The sequence below is a fragment of the Phalangium opilio genome, unplaced genomic scaffold, assembly GCF_054372755.1.
Source record: "Phalangium opilio isolate 3A_F unplaced genomic scaffold, DU_Popi_V2 ptg000009l_1, whole genome shotgun sequence".
Classification (NCBI taxonomy): Eukaryota; Metazoa; Arthropoda; class Arachnida; order Opiliones; family Phalangiidae; genus Phalangium; species Phalangium opilio.
Window position 1 is genome coordinate 16,377,982 of NW_028324146.1, and position 13,506 is coordinate 16,391,487.

Genomic DNA, 13,506 nt, shown 5'->3' on the forward strand with positions numbered 1-13,506 from the left:
GTTGAGTAAGGCTGCCAGGCGTGAAAATGTAAATGTTAGAAACCCAGAGCGTTCTAGAAATAGATTGTCTATGGCTGAAAGGAGGACAAATTCTTTGTTCATAGAGCAGACTTATTTTGAAAGTATTAAAGAAGGTCCAACGTGGCCATGTGAAGGGTGCTCTGGTCTTTTTTTAAAGCATCGGGTAGCTTTGTTAAGTCTTCAGTGATTTTGCTGTTCCTGGGATTCACGGTCGTGAATTAGGTGACAAAGTATTTTTATGTAGTACTTGTAATAAAGCTGTGAAAATGAACGAAATTCCCAAGTTTTCCAGAGAAAATGGATTTGAATTCCCTGAAATTCCAGCAGAACTAGTTAATTTGTCTAATTTGGAGGAAAGAATGATTTCACCAAGAATATCTTTTATGCAAATAAGAAGGTTAGGTTGTGATCAACAAAGGGGGATTAAGGGAAACGTGGTCAACGTTCCTATAAATGTAGAGTCTACAGTGTCAGTGTTACCACGGTTACCTCGTGAAACAGATACTATTCAAATTGAGTTTATGAGGAGAATGCAATATAATACACCCTATTTGTATGAAACTGTTAGGCACGAAGCTCTTAAGGTTTTGGTGAAAACACCGTTGTATATTAAGCATGGGATAACCGTTAGGAGCGATATATTAGATCCAATTCCAGAAGAACTTGAATTTATTGTTGACGAAAATGACCGTCAGTTAAACCATGGTGATACATTAAGTGAAAACCCACAAGGGTCAATGAATGTAGAGAATGAGAATGATAGCGATGAAATTTGGAATGAATCTAACGAAGTTAATTCATTCCCAGTTGGGAATCAAGACACGTTGTTAGTGTCATTGTCTGATTTCCTACCCACTAATACCATGCATGTTAAGTTTGCTCCTGGTGAAGGTCAAACGCCAATGTCTTTACTCTATGACGAGGACGCTGAGGAATTGTCATTCCCCAGTATTTATGTGGGTCAGAAGAGAGACCTTAAGGTTAAAGGTAGTTTTGGGGACATTGCTAAGTGGGAGCTTCGTAATATTGATAGGCGTTGTGCTAAAAATCCGTCTAAATTGTTTTACACTTTTGTTAAGTTGGAAACTATGAAAGTTAGAGATTCCATACAAGTTTGTATGAGAAAAACCAAGAGAATAGATGGTTCTATTTACACTGCTGGGTTTTTATCGTCTGCTGGTGCACTCGATTCAATTGTTAAGCAGGATGACTGTTTTAGAGTATTAGAAAATTTGCAGTCCTCGCCTTCATATTGGCAGCATAGGCAGAAAGAGTTGATGGCTATGATTAGGCAGCTTGGTACGGCTACATTTTTCATATCGTTTTCCGCTGCAGAAGGCAAATGGCCTGAGCTTTTGAACATACTGAGAGTGACCTCAGGTCAAGAACGCTTAGCGGATAATGAAATTTGGAATTTAAGTTTTTCGGTAAAGGCAAAGTTGATTCAGGATGATCCTGTTACTTGTGCTAGATATTTTGACCACCGTTTTCGGGCTCTTCTTAAAGCTCTGCAAAAGCTAGGCCCTCTTGGTGTTATTAAAGATTACTACTTCAGAGTTGAGATACAGCAAAGAGGTTCTCCTCATCAACATGGGTTGATATGGATTAAAGATGCGCCTAAGCTAAAAGATGACTTGTCAAATGTTAAAGAGGTAGAGGAATATATTGATAAAGTTATTTCTTGCGCTGGTAAATTGAACGATGATAATGGGGATTTGTTAACGTCATTGCAAATGCATAAACACACGACAACGTGTAGGAAGAAGGTTAATGATAGTTCAGTTTGTCGTTTTGGAATTCCATTTCCTCCCATGCCAAGAACTATTATTTATGATCCGAGTTTAAGAGAACCCGGTACTCTTGACGACGAACTTAAGTGTAAGAACAATTCCAAGAAATTGCGTGAGCTTTTTCAATCAAAAGAAAAAGAATAATGGGTAGATAGTTTTGAGGAGTTGTTGGAAAAGTTGCGTTTAACTGAAGATGAATATATTAAAGCCATTACGTATGACCTTAAAAGGAAAGTGGTTTTATTGAAAAGACACCCTAAAGATACTAGGGTTAATCCGTACAACCCGTGCACTTTGCGCCTCTGGCAAGCGAATATGGACATTCAGTTTGTTCTTGATCCTTACGCTCTGGTTATGTATATCGTGTATTATATAGGGAAATCTCAGCGTGGTATGTCAATGCTTCTGCGTGAAGCTGCTTAACGAGCGCAGTCAGATAAATGCACGGTGAAGCAAAAGTTGAAGGTGATTGCTAATCAGTTTTTGAACGCGCACGAGGTAAGCGCGCAGGAAGCGGCTTATAGTGCTTTACAAATTGCAGTCTCCAGGTGTAGTCGGGCTTGCATTTATGTTAACACAAATGTGCCCGAAAATCGTGTTCATATTCTCAAAAGCAAAGTTGAGCTTGAACAATTGTCCAAAGATAGTATGGATGTTTTCGCTTCTGGATGTTAGACCATTATGTTCAAAGGCCAGATGATTTAGAGGCAGTAACGTTAGCTCAATTTGCGGCTTGGTATGAATTTTCCAAAAGTCGTAGAGTTTCGAAAACTCAAATCATATTGATGAGGGTGAGAACGATGAAATTCAATGTGGTAAATGGTTAAAACTGAAAAATGATTCAGGGTTCATTAGAAAACGTGGTCATTCTAAAATAATACGGTATCGTAGATTCAATTTAGTGAAAGATCCTGAGCAGTTTTATCGTGAACAAGTCATGTTATTCTCACCTTGGCGTGATGAGAGTAGAGATATTTTGACAAAGGATGTAAAATCTGAGTATGAGCTTAGACTTGAGACTATAACGGAATCTAGAAAATAATTTCATAATGAAATTGACGAAGCAGCTATTGAACAGGCTGTGAGAGATTTGGAAAGTGAAGCGATTGAAGCTGATCTTACTAATATCCAACCTGAATTGGAACATCAAAATGAAATAGATAGGTCTTTAATTGTTGAAGATTCTGAATTTCTAATTAATACAGTGGAAGAGGCAATAGGAAATATTAACAGAGATATTCTTGATGGTAATGCGGAAAAAACTGTTGCTCCATCAGTCACGTTAGTTAATGATTCAGAATTAGAAAGCTAAATTTGAAACAGAAAGAAATATTTTATGAAGTTCTGCACCATTTAAAGTGCAAAGAAACGCCTTTACGGCTATTTGTTACAGGAGGCGCTGGTGTTGGAAAAAGCGTTTTGATAAGTGCCATATTTGAATCTGTTTCTAGATTTTAAAAAAAGCAACCAGGGTCTAATCCCTCGGAGGTTAAAGTTCTGCGATGCGCACCTACGGGCAAGGCTGCCTTTAATATAGGAGGGGCGACTTTGCATAGTACCTTTTGTCTACCCGTTAGTCAATTTGCCGGAAACATTTCCAGATTAGAAAGTGAAACTCTTCACAATTGTAGGTTGATGTATGGTCAAGTAAAATTGTTAATTATTGAAGAAATATCAATGGTTGGTGCGAAGGTTTTTAACCGAGTAAACTCGAGAATGCAAGGGATAATGGATTGCCCAGATTATTTCGGTGGTGTGTCTGTACTTTTAGTTGGAGATTTTAACCAACTTAGACCCGTCCGGGATCATTTCGCTTTTCAAAGTCAAAGTGATAGTGACAATTCATATGCGTCTTTAATTGGTAACCCAATATGGGAGGAATTCAAATTTAGTGAGCTTGAAGAAATTATGAGGCAAAAAGATGATAAGAGGTTTGCGGAAGCTTTGAATAGAATGTCTGTGGGAACTATGAATCAGGATGATATTGACTTATTCGTAAGTTTAGAAGTAAACAGAGAGCGTGTACCGCCAAAAGAAGCGATACATCTTTTCCCTGCTAACGTTGAAGTCAATCAATTTAACCAAGAGACTCTATTAAAAATGAGTACGGAAAAGTGTATTTCATTTTCAGTAGATGTTGTAAATGGTGATCTTAGTAGCGAAGTTAAAAGTAACATTCTTTCCCAAGTTCAAACGTTAGCAACGTCTGATACGTATGGTCTTCCTAAAGAACTAACACTCGCTTGTGGTGCGAGATATATGATGACTAACAAAGTAGATACGTCTGATGCACCTACGAATGGTGCGAAAGGTTGGTTAAGAAAGATAGAGTACGGTACTAATAGGCTCGGGCAACAAATTCCGTTCAGAGTTTGGATTGAGTTTGCTGATGCTAATGTTGGGAAGCTGTTGAGACAAAAGTGTCCTGGATTGTACGAGCAGAATAACTATAACAGGACTTGGACTCCTGTCGAGAAGGTTATTAAGGCATTTAGTAGAAAATGGAGGCAAAATAATGTTTCAGTCTCTAGGAGACAGTTTCCTTTGGTAATTTCTGAGGCTATTACGATACACAAGAGTCAAGGCGATACATACTCGTCCGTAGTAGTGCATTGTAATCCCAGAAAAAAATTAGAGAGAACTCATTTATATGTTGCTTGCAGTAGGGCGAGAAACGCCTCCGGTTTGTATATTGAGGGAAAATTTCAAGTTCCAAATGCGCCTAAAAACAATCAAGTAGAATTGGAGCTTCGAAGATTACGAGATACAAAGAGTATTGTACTACCGTTTTTGAACGAAAAGGTGTACATTTATGTTCATAATGTGCAGTCCTTAAACGCACATTTGGAAGATATCTTAGCAGACACTGTAATAAAAAATGCCCAGTTATTATGCTTTGTTGAAACGTGGAAGAAAGATACCGATGAGTTTAGTGTGCCATCCTTTAGGGAAGTGGGTGGTATTTATCTGCCAAGAACCGCACGTAGAATTGCGTTTGGTTCTTCCATTTATTTAAAAGATACACCCGAAAATGTAGATAACGATTTGGATAATAGGGTTTTGCGAACCGATAGACCTTTCAGAAATTCGCATGTGGAACGTTGCTGGTTGGATGTTTCCATTGAAAATGAACCGATGACTGTTGTTTTGTTGTATAAATCGCCCGGAGCGAGTTTGAGATCAGTTTTTGAGGATTTTAATCCTTTATTCGATATTAGATACGATGCCTCTGTTCCGACAGTTGTAGTTGGAGATTTTAATATAAATTTTTTAAAAAGTAAAACGGCCCTGAAAATGTTCTTTGATTCTTTTAACATGTCTCTTCTGCCGGGTCTTGAAGAGAAAATTTCAACTGACTATCATTGCCAGTTAGATTTAGCGTTCGGGAACAAACTTTTTCAAGACAGATTCGAGGCCTCTTACAGAGAATCGTACTATTCGTATCATAAAGGAATATGTTTCGTTATAAAGAAATAGCTGTAGAAGTTTAATATACCGTTATGCTTCGTGAACTTCCTAGCTGTAGAAGCTTTGTATTATAACCCTGTGAAAGTCCTAGCTGTAGAAGCTTTGTATTATAACCCTGTGAAAGTCCTAGCTGTAGAAGCTTTGTGTTATAAATCCGTGAAAGTCCTAGCTCTCGACGCTTTGTATTATAACCCTGCGAAAGTCCTAGCTCTCGAAGCTTTGTATTATAACCCTGCGAAAGCCCAAGCTGTCGAAGCTTTGTATTATAACCCTGTGAAAGCCCTAGCTCTCAAAGCTTTGTATTATAACCCTGTGAAAGCCCTAGCTCTCGAAGCTTTGTATTATAACCCTGTGAAAGCTCTAGCTCTCGAAGCTTTGTATTATAACCCTGTGAAAGCCCTAGCTCTCGAAGCTTTGTATTATAACCCCGTGAAAGCCCTAGCTCTCGAAGCTTTGTATTATAACCCTGTGAAAGCCCTAGCTCTCGAAGCTTTGTATTATAACCCTGTGAAAGCCCTAGCTCTCGAAGCTTTGTATTATAACCCTGTGAAAGCCCTAGCTCTCGAAGCTTTGTATTATAACCCTGTGAAAGCCCTAGCTCTCGAAGCTTTGTATTATAACCCTGTGAAAGCTCTAGCTCTCGAAGCTTTGTATTATAACCCTGTGAAAGCCCTAGCTCTCGAAGCTTTGTATTATAACCCTGTGAAAGCCCTAGCTCTCGAAGATTTGTAATTTAACCCTGTGAAAGCCCAAGCTCTCGAAGCTTTGTATTATAACCCGAAAGGGTTAGTGAAGTTCTAGCTCTCGAAGCTTTGTATTATAACCCGAAAGGGTTAGTGAAGTTCTAGCTCTCGAAGCTTTGTATTATAACCCTGTGAAAGCCCTAGCTCTCGAAGCTTTGTATTATAACCCTGTGAAAGCCCTAGCTCTCGAAGCTTTGTATTATAACCCTGTGAAAGCTCTAGCTCTCGAAGCTTTGTATTATAACCCTGTGAAAGCCCTAGCTCTCGAAGCTTTGTATTATAACCCTGTGAAAGCCCTAGCTCTCGAAGATTTGTAATTTAACCCTGTGAAAGCCCAAGCTCTCGAAGCTTTGTATTATAACCCGAAAGGGTTAGTGAAGTTCTAGCTCTCGAAGCTTTGTATTATAACCCGAAAGGGTTAGTGAAGTTCTAGCTCTCGAAGCTTTGTATTATAACCCTGTGAAAGCCCTAGCTCTCGAAGCTTTGTATTATAACCCTGTGAAAGCCCTAGCTCTCGAAGCTTTGTATTATAACCCTGTGAAAGCCCTAGCTCTCGAAGCTTTGTATTATAACCCTGTGAAAGCCCTAGCTCTCGAAGCTTTGTATTATAACCCTGTGAAAGCCCTAGCTCTCGAAGCTTTGTATTATAACCCTGTGAAAGCCCTAGCTCTCGAAGCTTTGTATTATAACCCTGTGAAAGCCCTAGCTCTCGAAGCTTTGTATTATAACCCTGTGAAAGCTCTAGCTCTCGAAGCTTTGTATTATAACCCTGTGAAAGCCCTAGCTCTCGAAGCTTTGTATTATAACCCTGTGAAAGCCCTAGCTCTCGAAGATTTGTAATTTAACCCTGTGAAAGCCCAAGCTCTCGAAGCTTTGTATTATAACTCGAAAGGGTTAGTGAAGTTCTAGCTCTCGAAGCTTTGTATTATAACCCGAAAGGGTTAGTGAAGTTCTAGCTCTCGAAGCTTTGTAAAGTCAGCCGTAATCAATGGTTGATGGAAATCCTAGCTCTCGAAGCTTTGTAAAGTCAGCCGTAATCAATGGTTGATGGAAATCCTAGCTCTCGAAGCTTTGTATTATAACCCGAAAGGGTCTGTGATAGTCCTAGCTCTCGAGATTTGGGGTCATATTGGCGAAAACGACTTTGGCGAATATTTAAATTCGCCAACTTTTACAAAAGAAAAATAACGAAAATCATTTTGGCGAATAACGAAATTTATTAAAAACCATTTTGGCGATGTTTTTTAAATAGTTGAAATTTATTAAAAAACATAGGCCAAATCCATTTTTTAAAACCATTCAAATTGGATTTTTTCCCGGTATGCCGTACAAATGACTGATTTTAGCGTTCAGTCTTTGATATTATTTTTGTTGAAGTTTTGGATATCCACCTGCTTGACTTATTTTGGAAACTGAGTTTTCGGTTCTCTGTTGCTCACGCCGGACAGCTAGAGGAAAACGCCACAAAGGAGGTCTGGGCATTCCCAATTGTGAGGCAAATGTCACCCTTCGATGTGATTAGAGGACCGCGGAATATTGCCTTTAACACGTTCGTGTATATTCCAAAATGATATAGGAAACAACGGCCCACGGCACCTAGTTCCTATATAAGTATCTTCAAAGTACGCCGAAAAACCCATTAGTTCGTTTGGTATTATTTGCAATGCCTGCTGAAAACGATCCACCACTTGCTCCACAGGCACAAAAGTTAAACATGTTAATAATTTTATACATTTAGCAAATTGTTTGTCAGTTTGGTAACGGGATTAAAACCCAAGTTCTTGGGCTTTTCTCCATGCGCTTTGGTTTAAATGAAAAAAGCACCCCCGAACCTTGCTGTCAGGGTACGCTGCAGCTGTTTTCTCGAAATCCATTATTATGAATTCAGGGCTGACTGTGAGGTTTTGTAACTCCTCGAATGGATATTGATACGTGCTCCGTTTAGAATATGTATATCCATGATGAGCTAGTTTATACATTCTTTTCCCTTTGGACCAAATTAAATATTTTGTGTAGTTCTGACAACTATCCATAACGAAAGTGACGAAGTAATCTTCATTGTGCCTTATATATAATCAATGTTAAAAAAAATGTCTTCATAAAATTCGCCAACGTGGATTACCGTAAAAAACTAATTCGCCAATATGGATTTTTCGTTCAAAAAAATTCGCCAAAGAGGAAATAAAAAAATTCGCCAACGTGGTATACGCCAATATGACCGGGTACCGCTCTCGAAGCTTTGTATTATAACCCGAAAGGGTTAGTGATAGTCCTAGCTCTCGAAGCTTTGTATTATAACCCGAAAGGGTTAGTGATAGACCTAGCTCTCGAAGCTTTGTATTATAACCCGAAAGGGTCTGTGAAAGTCCTAGCTCTCGAAGCTTTGTATTATAACCCGAAAGGGTTAGTGATAGTCCTAGCTCTCGAAGCTTTGTATTATAACCCGAAAGGGTAAGTGAAAGTCCTAGCTCTCGAAGCTTTGTAAAGTCAGCCGTAATCAATGGTTGATGGAAATCCTAGCTCTATAGGAGCTTTGTATGATGAAAGAGGTATCTTTGAAAGTAATGCATAATTAGTGGCGTAGCGTGAGGGGGTGAAAGGATCTCTATTCTAGGGGATTAGATTGTACTGTTTAGTCGAAACTTGAAAGCGCTTACCTAACATTGTAATGCTGATAATATTCATCAAAGCTCCATTAAGTATGCGAGTTGAGAGAAAATTCTCGGAATTGAAATTGATCAAATGTATTAGTCTTCAATGTCTAAGTCGAGATTAACAAATCTCCTTATCTTGACAATCGAACAATAGGTATAAATCAACCTTTAACACCAAACTAAAGACTTTGCATTAGAAAAAAAACGCAAAATAAAAGTTTATTTAATGAAATACATTTCATTTTAATCCTTTAGAAAACAGTGAAACTTTATCACGGCTTTATTACAGAGCTTAATAAGCATAATTGCGAAAAAGGGAGGGCAGAAAATCTATTGTTAGCCTCGGGTGGGATAAAGTCACGCTACGCCACTACCATAGAAAGGGTTGCCCAAATTGAGTTGAAGTGCTACCTGTAGAAGCTTTGCATAGTAACTCGGAAGGGTTAGTGATAGTCCTAGCTCTCGAAGCTTTGTATTATAACCCGAAAGGGTTAGTGATAGTCCTAGCTCTCGAAGCTTTGTAAAGTCAGCCGTAATCAATGGTTGATGGAAATCCTAGCTCTCGAAGCTTTGTATTATAACCCGAAAGGGTCTGTGAAAGTCCTAGCTCTCGAAGCTTTGTATTATAACCCGAAAGGGTTAGTGATAGTCCTAGCTCTCGAAGCTTTGTATTATAACCCGAAAGGGTTAGAGATAGTCCTAGCTCTCGAAGCTTTGTATTATAACCCGAAAGGGTTAGAGATAGTCCTAGCTCTCGAAGCTTTGTATTATAACCCGAAAGGGTTAGAGATAGTCCTAGCTCTCGAAGCTTTGTATTATAACCCGAAAGGGTTAGAGATAGTCCTAGCTCTCGAAGCTTTGTATTATAACCCGAAAGGGTTAGTGATAGTCCTAGCTCTCGGAGCTTTGTAAAAATCAGCCGTAATCAATGGTTGATGGAAATCCTAGCTCTAGGAGCTTTGTAAAAATCAGCCGTAATCAATGGTTGATGGAAATCCTAGCTCTAGGAGCTTTGTATAATGAACTTATAACCCAGATGGGTTAGAAGCTTTACCTTTTTAAGTTGTTGAAAACCCTAGCTGTAGAAGCTTTGTATTATAACCCTAAAGGGTTGGTGAAAGTCCTAGCTCTTGGAGCTTTGTATGATCAGCCGTAATTAATGGTTGGTGGAAATCCTAGCTCTAGGAGCTTTGTAAAATTAACTCACCCGAAAGGGTCGCTCAAATTAGAAACCTATTGCCCGAAAGGGTCGCTCAAATTGGAAACCTATTGCCCCAAAGGGTCGCTCAAATTGGAAACCTATTGCCCCAAAGGGTCGCTCAAATTGGAAACCTATTGCCCCAAAGGGTCGCTCAAATTGGAAACCTATTGCCCGAAAGGGTCGCTCAAATTAGAAACCTATTGCCCCAAAGGGTCGCTCAAATTGGAAACCTATTGCCCGAAAGGGTCGCTCAAATTGGAAACCTATTGCCCGAAAGGGTCGCTCAAATTGGAAACCTATTGCCCGAAAGGGCCGCTCAAATTGGAAACCTATTGCCCGAAAGGGTCGCTCAAATTGGAAACCTATTGCCCGAAAGTGTCCCTCAAATTGGAAAGCTATTGCCTGCAAGGGTCTCAAATTGGAAACCTATTGCACGCAAGGGTCGCTCAAATTGGAAACCTACTGCCCGAAATGGTCGTTCAAAATGGAAACCTACTGCCAGAAATGGTCGCTCAAATTGGAAACTGTGGAAGTGGTAACTGTGATATCTAAATATGAAGGGTTGCTGAAACTGGTACGTTCAGTTGGTAGAGTTACTATTCTCTCATCAGATATAATTGGTAAGTTAAATAGAATCACTTTTGATAAAAAATAGGAGGTAGCCTATCGTTAAATATAAAAAATCACTTCTGTGTTACGTATAGTGAACAAGTTTATTTACGTGAAGATGCGTTTGTACAATGCGCGATACTAGTCGTATCCATATTAGTTATTACTAATGTTTAAATAAAAACAGATGAATAAAGTTTAGTTCACAATTTAACAAGAAGTGTTTTTATCTTTAACATTATCACCTTTGATGGGGTTTAAAACGTTTTTTTTACCATCGTAGAAAAAGGACGCTAACCATTATTGTCTGTGTGGGTGCAATCAAGACTACAAAGGGAATTGCAACGCATGCAACAGTTAGGCATCATAGTGCCCGTCACGGAGCTCACCGATTGGGTCCACCCAATGGTAATAGTGGAAAAACCAAAAGGAAGGTCACACCCGGAACCCTACTATCCCATGCCTACCGCTCAACAAATCTACGCTGATCAACACCGTCCTGGACGCGCAAAGTGCGTTCTGGCACATAGAGCTGGATGAACCAAGCTCTTACTTGTGTACACCTTACGGACGATACAGATTCCTCCGGCTACCTTATGGTCTCTCCTCAGGGTCAGAATTATTTCCAGCAACTAGCGGTAGACAAGATAGAATACTTGGGCAACATCCTGTCCTCCAAAGGCCTCGAAATTTCACCAACAAAAGTTCAAGCGATTCAATGAATACCGTCACCAACTAAGATTCCTTGGCATGGTGAATTATTTGGCAAAATTCCTGCCCCAACACTCAACAATTACAGCTCCACTACGCGAGCTCCTGAAGAAAGAGGTCTCATTCATGTGGGACGCAATGAGGGAAGCTGTCTTCCTAAAACCAAAACGCCTCATCTCCTCGTCCCCAGTACTGGCCTATTACAATTCGCAAGCCACCAGGACAATATCAGTAGAAAGCAGCCTAATAGGCGTCGGTGCAGTACTACTACAAAATGGTAAACCTGTTGAGTATGCTTCATCCTCTTTGACCCGCACTCAACTAAACTACGCGCCAATAGAACGTGAACTTGGCATAGTCTACGCGTGCAAAAGATTCCACTATTATGTCAATGGAGTTCCCTTTATCGTACAGGTCGATCATAAACCTTTAATTGTCAACATTAAGACTCTCACCACGCATCCAGCGCTTAGTTCTTCGCCTGCTCTGATACCAAATAACGATGGTCTACATACCTGGCACTCATTTACAAGTGCCCGTCACGTTGTCACGTGCTCCTCAATCCACGACAGAAATTGACTCATCCTACTTAGAAACCGATGATCCGGGAGTGTGGCTCTGTTGCAAGGAAAACAAACTCAATTCAACAACGCTACCGCATCTAAGCCAGCTGCACAAACGATTTTTTCTACATAAAAGTAGGATGGCCATCTGCATACGAAAATTTACACACCGAGTTAAAGCCGTTCTGGGCGATAACAGAAGAACTTCATGTATCAGAAGGCCTAATACCGAGGGGATGCGCTTTACGTCCCGAAGTGCTCCGCCGTGTTGTCATGATCCAAATTCACTCAGTTCATCAAGGAATAACCGCGTGCCTATCTAAAGCCAAGCTGTATCTCTACTGGCCACAAATGAAAAGATACATCACAAAGTATGTCCAGAACTGTACAACTTGCCGAAAAAAGGGACCGATCCAACACGCTATGCGCTTACGCCTCACGATGTACCTCAGCTACCCTCTCTCACTGTTGGTGCGGATCTCTTCCACATCAACAATACAAATCTTATCATTCTAGTTGACTATTACTCCAAATGCGTAGAAGTTGAAGAGTTACGAAGCACTAATGATAAAGCGATAATAAAGTTCCTAAATCCACAATTCTGTTGATATGGTGCTCCGCAGAAATTGGTGTCTGATAATGGTCCTCCCTTTAACTCGAGCTTTTTCAAGGGTTTACTCCAACAATGGGCAGTAGAACACGTAACATCCAGCGCATATCATTCTTAAAAAGCAACGGTATGACAGAACGAACCATACAAACAATAAAAAACCTGGCAATCAAAGCGCAACAGGAAGGTCGTGACCTACAGCTATGTTCTTATGGAATATCGTTCGACGTCCATTGGAAAGCTACCGTCACCCAGCGAGATGTTAAAAGGACGCCGTACCAGAACACCGTTAACTATAAACAAATCAAACACTTCGAACGCACTTCTCAACTTGTCATATTCGCAAACCATACTGGATTAAAAAACCCAATGATTAAACGTCAAAATCACGCGCACCGCACAATACCTGAAACCCTAAAGGCCGGAAGACCAGCATATTACCATGTTGGACCACGGTAATGGAAACCTGCAGAAGTACTACACGGAAGCAAAGAGCCCTTGTCGTATATCCTGAAGATAAATGACGGAAAAACATGGCGGAGAACTCGAAACCAAATACGTCCGACACACCTACACAGTACAGTACCTCAAAGTGACTACGCTGAACCCAACACGGCACAAGAAGTACAACAGGTGGAGGGCAATTGTTTTAAGCATTTGCGGCAAAGTTTAACCAATCTACCCGATCCTGCGGCCAATACTTACCGAACCACTTCAAGAGTCAGACTATGAAGATTACCACCACCCATACAAAAACAAACTTCAATTTCAACAACTCAAATTAGTTCACCGACCTCGGCAACGCAGAACACATCTCCAACACCACGACCCTTGCAAAATCAAACTTCAGTCTTAACAACTCAAACTCATTCTCCGATTTCAGCAACACAGATCCGATCTCCTACTATACTTCAAACTTCAAGACCAGACCATTAGCAAATAGTGGTTGTAATTAAACCGCGTAAACTCGAACCGCCTCGTACAATATCAATATCAAACATTAGGACTTTAAGTTCTTCTGGCACGACGACTGCTCAGACTAGGGCTGTTCGATACTACTCGATGCCAACTTGGTATCGAGTACTTCAGTCTTTCGATACCGGTATCGAGTACCGTTTTTGGGATCCGATACTGGT